Here is an 11,288-nt window from a genome sequence, read left to right as displayed (position 1 = left end):
ACAGACAGACAGACAGACATCATGTACACCCTGTGTTTGTGTGTGAGAGAGAGAGACTCTATACACCTTGTGTATGTGAGAGAGAGAGATAGACAGACATCATGTACAGTGTGTGTGTGTGTGTGTGTGCGTGTGTGTGAGTGTGTGTGTGTGAGAGGGGGGAGAGAGAGAGACCGTGTACACCCTGTGTGTGTTTGTGTGTGAGTGAGAGAGGGAGAGTCTGTGTTGCTACAAACTCAGACACATCTTGCCGTCTCCCCACTCTGCCGGGATGTGGGCAATGGATATCAGCACAGTGGGGGGGTTCATTGTGGGAAGGTCCCCACGCCATCGGCAGGGCAGATAGTGCTGTGTCGTGGAGGGAGCGATGAGGAGGGAGGGGTGAGGAGGAGATAGTGCTGTGTCGTGGGAGGGAGGGGTGAGGAGGGAGGGGTGAGAGGAGATAGTGCTGTGTCGTGGAGGGAGGGGTGAGGAGGGAGGGGTGAGGAGGAGATAGTGCTGTGTCGTGGGAGGGAGGGGTGAGGAGGGAGGGGTGAGGAGGAGATAGTGCTGTGTCGTGGGAGGGAGGGGTGAGGAGGAGATAGTGCTGTGTCGTGGGAGGGAGGGGTGAGGAAGGAGGGGTGAGGAGGAGATAGTGCTGTGTCGTGGGAGGGAGGGGTGAGGAGGAGATAGTGCTGTGTCGTGGGAGGGAGTGGAGAGGAGGAGATAGTGCTGTGTCATGGGAGGGAGGGATGAGGAGGGAGGGGTGAGGAGGAGATAGTGCTGTGTCATGGGAGGGAAGGGTGAGGAGGAGATCGTGCTGTGTCAGGGAGGGAGGGGTGAGGAGGAGATAGTGCTGTGTCATGGGAGGAGGGGTGAGGAGGAGATAGTGCTGTGTCGTGGGAGGGAGTGGAGAGGAGGAGATAGTGCTGTGTCATGGGAGGGAAGGGTGAGGAGGAGATAGTGCTGTGTCGTGGGAGGGAAGGGAAAGGAGGGAGGGGTGAGGAGGAGATAGTGCTGTGTCGTTGGAGGGAGGGATGAGGAAGGAGAGATGAGGAGGGAGGGGTGAGGAGGAGATAGATCTGTGTCATGGGAGGGAGGAATGAGGAGGGAGGGGTGAGGAGGAGATAGTGCTGTGTCGTGGGAGTGACGGTTGAGGAGGAGATAGTGCTGTGCATTGGGAGGGAGGGGTGAGGAGGGAGGGGTGAGGAGGAGATAGTGCTGTGTCATGGGAGGGAGGGATGAGGAGGGAGGGTGAGGAGGAGATAGATCTGTGTCATGGGAGGGAGGAATGAGGAGGGAGGGGTGAGGAGGAGATAGTGCTGTGTCGTGGGAGGGAGGGATGAGGAGGAGATAGAGCTGTGTCATGGGAGGGAGGGGTGAGGAGGAGATAGAGCTGTGTCATGGGAGGGAGGGTGTGAGGAGGGAGGGGTGAGGAGGCGATATTGCTGTGTCGTGGGAGGGAGGGGTGAGGAGGGAGGGGTGAGGAGGAGATAGTGCTGTGTCGTGGGAGGGAGGGGTGAGGAGGGAGGGGTGAGGAGGGAGGGGTGAGGAGGAGATAGTGCTGTGCATGGGAGGGAGGGGTGAGGAGGGGATAGTGCTGTGTCATGGGAGGGAGGGATGAAGAGGAGATAGTGCTGTGTCGTGGGAGGGAGCGATGAGGAGGGAGGGGTGAGGAGGAGATAGTGCTGTGTCGTGGAGGGAGGGGTGAGGAGGGAGGGGTGAGGAGGAGATAGTGCTGTGTCGTGGGAGGGAGGGGTGAGGAGGAGATTGTGCTGTGTCGTGGGAGGGAGGGGTGAGGAGGGAGGGGTGAGGAGGCGATATTGCTGTGTCGTGGTAGGGAGGGGTGAGGAGGGAGGGGTGAGGAGGGAGGGGTGAGGAGGAGATAGTGCTGTGTCATGGGAGGGAGGGGTGAGGAGGGAGGGGTGAGGAGGAGATAGTGCTGTGTCATGGGAGGGAGGGGTGAGGAGGCGATATTGCTGTGTCGTGGGAGGGAGGGGTGAGGAGGGAGGGGTGAGGAGATAGTGCTGTGTCGTGGGAGGGAGGGGTGAGGAGGGAGGGGTGAGGAGGAGATAGTGCTGTGTCATGGGAGGGAGGGGTGAGGAGGAGATAGTGCTGTGTCGTGGGAGGGAGGGGTGAGGAGGAAAAAGTGCTGTGTCGTAGGAGGGAGGGGTGAGGAGGGAGTGAGTGAGGTGGAGATAGTGCTGTGTCATGGGAGGGAGGGATGAGGAGGGAGGGGTGAGGAGGAGATAGTGCTGTGTCATGGAGCGAGGGGTGAGGAGGAGATAGTGCTGTGTCATGGGAGCGAGGGGTGAGGAGGGAGGGGTGAGGAGGAGATAGTGCTGTGTCATGGGAGGGAGGGGTGAGGAGGAGATAGTGCTGTGTCATGGGAGCGAGGGGTGAGGAGGGAGGGGTGAGGAGATAGTGCTGTGTCATGGGAGCGAGGGGTGAGGAGGAGATAGTGCTGTGTCATGGGAGCGAGGGGTGAGGAGGGAGGGGTGAGGAGGAGATAGTGCTGTGTCATGGGAGGGAGGGGTGAGGAGGAGATAGTGCTGTGTCATGGAGCGAGGGGTGAGGAGGGAGGGGTGAGGAGATAGTGCTATGTCATGGGAGGGAGGGGTGAGGAGGAGATAGTGCTGTGTCATGGGAGGGAGGGGTGAGGAGGGAGGGTGAGGAGGAGATAGTGCTGTGTCGTGGGAGGGAGGGATGAGGAGGAGATAGTGCTGAGTCATGGGAGGGAGGGGTGAGGAGGGAGGGGTGAGGAGGAGATAGTGCTGTGTCGTGGGAGGGAGGGATGAGGAGGGAGGGGTGAGGAGGAGATAGTGCTGTGTCATGGGAGGGAGGGGTGAGGAGGGAGTAATGAGGAGGAGATAGTGCTGTGTCATGGGAGCGAGGGGTGAGGAGGGAGGGGTGAGGAGATAGTGCTGTGTCATGGGAGCGAGGGGTGAGGAGGGAGGGGTGAGGAGGAGATAGTGCTGTGTCATGGGAGCGAGGGGTGAGGAGGGAGGGGTGAGGAGGAGATAGTGCTGTGTCATGGGAGGGAGGGATGAGGAGGAGGGGTGAGGAGGAGATAGTGCTGTGTCGTGGGAGGGAGGGGTGAGGAGGAGATAGTGCTGTGTCGTGGGAGGGAGGGATGAGGAGGAGATAGTGCTGTGTCGTGGGAGGGAGGGATGAGGAGGAGATAGTGCTGTGTCATGGGAGGGAGGTGTGAGGAGGGGATAGTGCTGTGTCATGGGAGGGAGGGGTGAGGAGGGAGTGGTGAGGAGATAGTGCTGTGTCGTGGGAGGGAGGGGTGAGGAGATAGTGCTGTGTCGTGGGAGGGAGGGGTGAGGAGGGAGGGGTGAGGAGGAGATAGTGCTGTGTCCTGGGAGGGAGGGGTGAGGAGGAGATAGTGCTGTGTCGAGGGAGGGAGGGGTGAGGAGGAGATAGTGCTGTGTCATGGGAGGAGGGGTGAGGAGGGAGTGGTGAGGAGAGATAGTGCTGTGTCGTGGGAGGGAGGGGTGAGGAGATAGTGCTGTGTCGTGGGAGGAGGGGTGAGGAGGGAGGGGTGAGGAGGAGATAGTGCTGTGTCATGGGAGGGAGGGGTGAGGAGGAGATAGTGCTGTGTCGTGGGAGGGAGGGGTGAGGAGGGAGTGGTGAGGAGGAGATAGTGCTGTGTCGTGGGAGGGAGGGGTGAGGAGGAGATAGTGCTGTGTCGTGGGAGGGAGGGGTGAGGAGGGAGGGGTGAGGAGGAGATAGTGCTGTGTCGTGGGAGGGAGGGGTGAGGAGGGAGGGGTGAGGAGGAGATAGTGCTGTGTCGTGGGAGGGAGGGGTGAGGAGGGAGGGGTGAGGAGGAGATAGTGCTGTGTCGTGGGAGGGAGGGGTGAGGAGGGAGGGGTGAGGAGGAGATAGTGCTGTGTCGTGGGAGGGAGGGGTGAGGAGGGAGGGGTGAGGAGGAGATAGTGCTGTGTCGTGGGAGGAGGGGTGAGGAGGGAGGGGTGAGGAGGAGATAGTGCTGTGTCATGGGAGGGAGGGGTGAGGAGGAGATAGTGCTGTGTCGTGGGAGGGAGGGGTGAGGAGGGAGGGTGAGGAGGAGATAGTGCTGTGTCATGGAGGGAGGGTGAGGAGGAGATAGTGCAGTGTCGTGGGAGGGAGCGATGAGGAGGGGGGTGAGGAGGAGATCGTGCTGTGTCGTGGGAGGGAGGGGTGAGGAGGGAGGGGTGAGGAGGAGATAGTGCTGTGTCGTGGGAGGGAGGGGTGAGGAGGAGATTGTGCTGTGTCGTGGGAGGGAGGGGTGAGGAGGGAGGGGTGAGGAGGCGATATTGCTGTGTCGTGGTAGGGAGGGGTGAGGAGGGAGGGGTGAGGAGGGAGGGGTGAGGAGGAGATAGTGCTGTGTCCTGGGAGGGAGGGGTGAGGAGGGAGGGGTGAGGAGGAGATAGTGCTGTGTCATGGGAGGGAGGGGTGAGGAGGCGATATTGCTGTGTCGTGGGAGGGAGGGGTGAGGAGGGAGGGTGAGGAGATAGTGCTGTGTCGTGGGAGGGAGGGGTGAGGAGGGAGGGGTGAGGAGGAGATAGTGCTGTGTCATGGGAGGGAGGGGTGAGGAGGAGATAGTGCTGTGTCGTGGGAGGGAGGGGTGAGGAGGAAAAAGTGCTGTGTCGTAGGAGGGAGGGGTGAGGAGGGAGTGGTGAGGTGGAGATAGTGCTGTGTCATGGGAGGGAGGGATGAGGAGGGAGGGGTGAGGAGGAGATAGTGCTGTGTCATGGGAGCGAGGGGTGAGGAGGAGATAGTGCTGTGTCATGGGAGCGAGGGGTGAGGAGGGAGGGGTGAGGAGGAGATAGTGCTGTGTCATGGGAGGGAGGGGTGAGGAGGAGATAGTGCTGTGTCATGGGAGCGAGGGGTGAGGAGGGAGGGGTGAGGAGATAGTGCTGTGTCATGGGAGCGAGGGGTGAGGAGGAGATAGTGCTGTGTCATGGGAGCGAGGGGTGAGGAGGGAGGGGTGAGGAGGAGATAGTGCTGTGTCATGGGAGGGAGGGGTGAGGAGGAGATAGTGCTGTGTCATGGGAGCGAGGGGTGAGGAGGGAGGGGTGAGGAGATAGTGCTATGTCATGGGAGGGAGGGGTGAGGAGGAGATAGTGCTGTGTCATGGGAGGGAGGGGTGAGGAGGGAGGGGTGAGGAGGAGATAGTGCTGTGTCGTGGGAGGGAGGGATGAGGAGGAGATAGTGCTGAGTCATGGGAGGGAGGGGTGAGGAGGGAGGGGTGAGGAGGAGATAGTGCTGTGTCGTGGGAGGGAGGGATGAGGAGGGAGGGGTGAGGAGGAGATAGTGCTGTGTCATGGGAGGGAGGGGTGAGGAGGGAGTAATGAGGAGGAGATAGTGCTGTGTCATGGGAGCGAGGGGTGAGGAGGGAGGGGTGAGGAGATAGTGCTGTGTCATGGGAGCGAGGGGTGAGGAGGGAGGGGTGAGGAGGAGATAGTGCTGTGTCATGGGAGCGAGGGGTGAGGAGGGAGGGGTGAGGAGGAGATAGTGCTGTGTCATGGGAGGGAGGGATGAGGAGGGAGGGGTGAGGAGGAGATAGTGCTGTGTCGTGGGAGGGAGGGGTGAGGAGGAGATAGTGCTGTGTCGTGGGAGGGAGGGATGAGGAGGAGATAGTGCTGTGTCGTGGGAGGGAGGGATGAGGAGGAGATAGTGCTGTGTCATGGGAGGGAGGTGTGAGGAGGGGATAGTGCTGTGTCATGGGAGGGAGGGGTGAGGAGGGAGTGGTGAGGAGATAGTGCTGTGTCGTGGGAGGGAGGGGTGAGGAGATAGTGCTGTGTCGTGGGAGGGAGGGGTGAGGAGGGAGGGGTGAGGAGGAGATAGTGCTGTGTCATGGGAGGGAGGGGTGAGGAGGAGATAGTGCTGTGTCGTGGGAGGGAGGGGTGAGGAGGAGATAGTGCTGTGTCATGGGAGGGAGGGGTGAGGAGGGAGTGGTGAGGAGGAGATAGTGCTGTGTCGTGGGAGGGAGGGGTGAGGAGATAGTGCTGTGTCGTGGGAGGGAGGGGTGAGGAGGGAGGGGTGAGGAGGAGATAGTGCTGTGTCATGGGAGGGAGGGGTGAGGAGGAGATAGTGCTGTGTCGTGGGAGGGAGGGGTGAGGAGGGAGTGGTGAGGAGGAGATAGTGCTGTGTCGTGGGAGGGAGGGGTGAGGAGGAGATAGTGCTGTGTCGTGGGAGGGAGGGGTGAGGAGGGAGGGGTGAGGAGGAGATAGTGCTGTGTCGTGGGAGGGAGGGGTGAGGAGGGAGGGGTGAGGAGGAGATAGTGCTGTGTCGTGGGAGGGAGGGGTGAGGAGGGAGGGGTGAGGAGGAGATAGTGCTGTGTCGTGGGAGGGAGGGGTGAGGAGGGAGGGGTGAGGAGGAGATAGTGCTGTGTCGTGGGAGGGAGGGGTGAGGAGGGAGGGGTGAGGAGGAGATAGTGCTGTGTCGTGGGAGGGAGGGGTGAGGAGGGAGGGGTGAGGAGGAGATAGTGCTGTGTCATGGGAGGGAGGGGTGAGGAGGAGATAGTGCTGTGTCGTGGGAGGGAGGGGTGAGGAGGGAGGGGTGAGGAGGAGATAGTGCTGTGTCATGGGAGGGAGGGGTGAGGAGGAGATAGTGCTGTGTCGTGGGAGGGAGGGGTGAGGAGGGAGGGGTGAGGAGGAGATAGTGCTGTGTCATGGGAGGGAGGGGTGAGGAGGAGATAGTGCTGTGTCATGGGAGGGAGGGATGAGGAGGGAGGGGTGAGGAGGAGATAGTGCTGTGTCGTGGGAGGGAGGGATAAGGAGGGAGGGGTGAGGAGGAGATAGTGCTGTGTCGTGGGAGGGAGGGGTGAGGAGGAGATAGTGCTGTGTCGTGGGAGGGAGGGATGAGGAGGAGATAGTGCTGTGTCATGGGAGGGAGGGGTGAGGAGGGGATAGTGCTGTGTCGTGGGAGGGAGGGGTGAGGAGGGAGGGGTGAGGAGGGGATAGTGCTGTGTCATGGGAGGGAGGGGTGAGGAGGGGATAGTGCTGTGTCGTGGGAGGGAGGGGTGAGGAGGAGATAGTGCTGTGTCATGGGAGGGAGGGGTGAGGAGGAGATAGTGCTGTGTCGTGGGAGGGAGTGGAGAGGAGGGAGGGGTGAGGAGGAGATAGTGCTGTGTCGTGGGAGGGAGGGATGAGGAGGGAGGGGTGAGGAGGAGATAGTGCTGTGTCGTGGGAGGGAGGGGTGAGGAGGGAGGGGTGAGGAGGAGATAGTGCTGTGTCGTGGGAGGGAGGGGTGAGGAGGGAGGGGTGAGGAGGAGATAGTGCTGTGTCGTGGGAGGGAGGGGTGAGGAGGGAGTAATGAGGAGGAGATAGTGCTGTGTCGTGGGAGGGAGGGGTGAGGAGGAGATAGTGCTGTCTCGTGGGAGGGAGGGGTGAGGAGGGAGGGGTGAGGAGGAAATAGTGCTGTGTCGTGGGAGGGAGGGGTGAGGAGGAGATAGTGCTGTCTCGTGGGAGGGAGGGGTGAGGAGGAGATAGTGCTGAGTCATGGGAGGGAGGGGTGAGGAGGAGATAGTGCTGTGTCGTGGGAGGGAGGGGTGAGGAGGGAGGGATGAGGAGGAGATAGTGCTGTGTCATGGGAGGGAGGGGTGAGGAGGGAGGGGTGAGGAGGAGATAGTGCTGTGTCGTGGGAGGGAGGGGTGAGGAGGGAGGGGTGAGGAGGAGATAGTGCTGTGTCGTGGGAGGGAGGGGTGAGGAGGGAGGGGTGAGGAGGAGATAGTGCTGTGTCGTGGGAGGGAGGGGTGAGGAGGGAGGGGTGAGGAGGAGATAGTGCTGTGTCGTGGGAGGGAGGGGTGAGGAGGGAGGGGTGAGGAGGAGATAGTGCTGTGTCGTGGGAGGGAGGGGTGAGGAGGAGATAGTGCTGTGTCGAGGGAGGGAGGGATGAGGAGCAAATAGTGCTGTGTCGTGGGAGGGAGGGGTGAGGAGGAGATAGTGCTGTGTCATGGGAGCGAGGGGTGAGGAGGGAGGGGTGAGGAGGAGATAGTGCTGTGTCGTGGGAGGGAGGGGTGAGGAGGAGATAGTGCTGTGTCGTGGGAGGGAGGGGTGAGGAGGGAGGGGAGAGGAGGAGATAGTGCTGTGTCATGGGAGGGAGGGATGAGGAGGGAGTGGTGAGGAGGAGATAGTGCTGTGTCGTGGGAGGGAGGGGTGAGGAGGAGATAGTGCTGTGTCATGGGAGCGAGGGGTGAGGAGGGAGGGGTGAGGAGGAGATAGTGCTGTGTCGTGGGTGGGAGGGGTGAGGAGGGAGGGGTGAGGAGGAGATAGTGCTGTGTCCTGGGAGGGAGGGGTGAGGAGGAGATAGAGCTGTGTCATGGGAGGGAGGGGTGAGGAGGGAGTGGTGAGGAGGAGATAGTGCTGTGTCGTGGGAGGGAGAGGTGAGGAGGGAGGGGTGAGTAGGAGATAATGCTGTGTCCTGGGAGGGAGGGGTGAGGAGGAGATAGTGCTGTGTCGTGGGAGGGAGGGGTGAGGAGGAGATAGTGCTGTGTCATGGGAGGGAGGGGTGAGGAGGAGATAGTGCTGTGTCATGGGAGGGAGGGGTGAGGAGGAGATAGTGCTGTGTCGTGGGAGGGAGAGGTGAGGAGGAGATAGTGCTGTGTCATGGGAGGGAGGGGTGAGGAGGGAGGGGTGAGGAGGAGATAGTGCTGTGTCGTGGGAGGGAGGGGTGAGGAGGAGATAGTGCTGTGTCATGGGAGGGAGGGGTGAGGAGGAGATAGTGCTGTGTCATGGGAGGGAGGGGTGAGGAGGAGATAGTGCTGTGTCGTGGGAGGGAGGGGTGAGGAGGGAGGGGTGAGGAGGAGATAGTGCTGTGTCGTGGGAGGGAGGGGTGAGGAGATAGTGCTGTGTCATGGGAGGGAGGGGTGAGGAGGAGATAGTGCTGTGTCGTGGGAAGGGTGAGGAGGAGATAGTGCTGTGTCGTGGGAGGGAGAGGTGAGGAGGGAGGGGTGAGGAGGAGATAGTGCTGTGTTGTGGGAGGGAGAGGTGAGGAGGGAGGGGTGAGGAGGAGATAGTGCTGTGTCATGGGATGGAGGGGTGAGGAGGGAGGGGTGATGAGGAGATAGTGCTGTGTCATGGGAGCGAGTGGTGAGGAGGGAGGGGTGATGGGGAGGTGGTGCAGTGCCGTTGGAGGGGCAGTGATGGGAGAGGCTGAGGAGGGGCGGTGCTGGGTGCAGTGCCGTTGGAGGGATGATGGGAGAGGCTGAGGAGGGGCTGTGATGGGGGAGCTCCATGCCGTGTTGCGCGAGAGGGTGAGGAGGGAGCACTGTGCCACAGGAGGGGCGGTGAGGCGGTAGGGGTGATGGGGAATGAATGTCTCACAGTGGGAGGGGCAGCTGAGCCTTGGCCAAGCCCTCCTCTCACGCACAGCGTGTTAGGAGACTGACTCTGTGACTCATTTTCCTCGCTGTGCTTCTGAACTGTTAATGCTTCAAATTAAACCATTGAGGCACCGTCTGTCGGTTAAACACTCATAGTAACCAGCGTGCCCTGAAACTGCTCACAGCAGCTCCAGGACAGAGGGGACGTGTCTCTTCCGTGCATCAGTGCAAGGGTTTGACCACCCTGGTTCAGATCTGGTTGCAGAGGGGATTTACCAGGATGCAAGGAGAGGTTGTGCAAGCTCGGGCTTTTCTTTCCGGATCGAAGGACGATGAGAGGTTGTTCCATGCGCTAGTTGTTTTTTGTCTTCTCTTCACGCTTCCCATTGGCTGGCTTGATTCACGATGGAGGGGCAGCCGCGAGCCTGGGTTAGATCTCTCTCCATCCTCGGCCGCTCCAACGTGGCCGGCCCCGAGCTGCAATCTGCTGGCGGAGTCCCTGACGCACGCTAGCCTCCTCCCCAGGCCAACGCGTTGATCCAGCTCGCGGAGCGGGCGAGAGGCGGTGTGATCGCGATGAATGTCCTTTGAACTTCAATCAATCATCATGGAGATGGGGAGATGGTGTAAATCAACGCAGGAAGAGGAGACCTGAGGGAACTGTACGGGAATCAATAGACAGCAGAAATCTCTCCGTCCATCGACAGCCAAGGCCAGAGGTGACAGAGATTATAACAAGCCTGAACTGAAGTCTCTTCGTTTCTCATTCTAAACAAAACATATTGTTAAGGAGGTGTTCAGGAGTGAGACAGATCAGTAGTGTCACGGGTACAACCTTGCTCTGGGTGTCAGTACGACCAGGGAACTGGTCGTGCGCTTGAGGAAGGGGAAGTCGAGGGAACACACACCAATCCTCATCGAGGGGTCGGCAGTGGAAAGGGTGAGCAGTTTCGAGTTCTTTGAGGTGGAGGGGCAGTCAACAACATCTCGGATGATCTGGCCTGGGCCCAGCACATGAGTGCAATGACAAAGAAGGCACACCAGTGGCTACACCTCATCGGGAGTTGAGGAGAATTAGTATGACACCCAAAGTCTCTGGCAAATCGCAACGGTTGAGCATTCTGACGAAGGGGCCACTGTGGAAGATCAGAAACGCAGCAGGAAGTTGTAAACTCTGTCATGGGCATTATTTCTCCACCGCCAAGCCCACCTTCGAAAAGCGATGCCTTCAGCACCCATCTTTGAGAACCCTCATCACCCAGGATGCTCCGATGACATCAACTGGAATGTCTTCTGTGATGAGGATGTCTCCGAGTTCATGGATGGGCTCACGAGCTTCATCTGGAAGTGCTTTGAGGACGTTGTCCCCCAAATATCAGTCAGGGTCTATCCAAATCGGAAACCCTGGATCAACAGTTCCGTGCGAGCAGCACTTACCGCACGAGACAGAGCTTGTGTTGCCGGTAACCGCCAGGAACTCAAGAAATGCAGCCACGGCCTACGCAAAATCATCAAGGCAGTGAAACGACAACACAGGGACAAGATCCGACACAACTCTCCACCAACAACACACACAGCTTATGGCAAGGTCTGCACACCATCGCAGACTTCACAGCTAAACACAGTGGTGCTGCCAACATCGCTGCCTCTCTCCCAGATGAGCTAGATCTTTTTTACTCTCGGTCCAATGTTGCCAACACTGGGCTCTGAAGCGGCCTGTGCCTTGGTCATCTCTGAGGCCGGAGTACGCAGGTGTTTCCAACAAGTGGACAGTGGCAGGGCTACAGGACTGGACGGCACCTCAGGGTGGGAACTCACGATGTGTGCAGCACGACTGGCAGGTGTGTTTACAGACACTTTTAATCTCTCCCTCTCCCAGTGTAGTGTGCCCTCTTGCTTCAAAACATCCACCATTGTTCCTGTACCTCAACAGCCCAAAGTAACATGTCTGAACAACTGGCATCCTATTGCACTCACCTCAATAATAAGCAAATGC

General features: G+C 60.0%; 1 pseudogene; it reads right to left on the bottom strand.

Moving 5' to 3' along the window:
* The window catches only part of LOC140715697 (voltage-dependent calcium channel gamma-4 subunit-like), a 26,343-nt pseudogene extending 16,702 nt beyond the window's left edge, over positions 1-9,641 (bottom strand).
* Positions 9,642-11,288: the final 1,647 nt, after the last annotated feature.

Source organism: Hemitrygon akajei, chromosome 24 (genome assembly GCF_048418815.1).
Source record: "Hemitrygon akajei chromosome 24, sHemAka1.3, whole genome shotgun sequence".
NCBI classification, from domain to species: domain Eukaryota; kingdom Metazoa; phylum Chordata; class Chondrichthyes; order Myliobatiformes; family Dasyatidae; genus Hemitrygon; species Hemitrygon akajei.
This window is presented reverse-complemented; position numbering and strand designations above follow the sequence as displayed.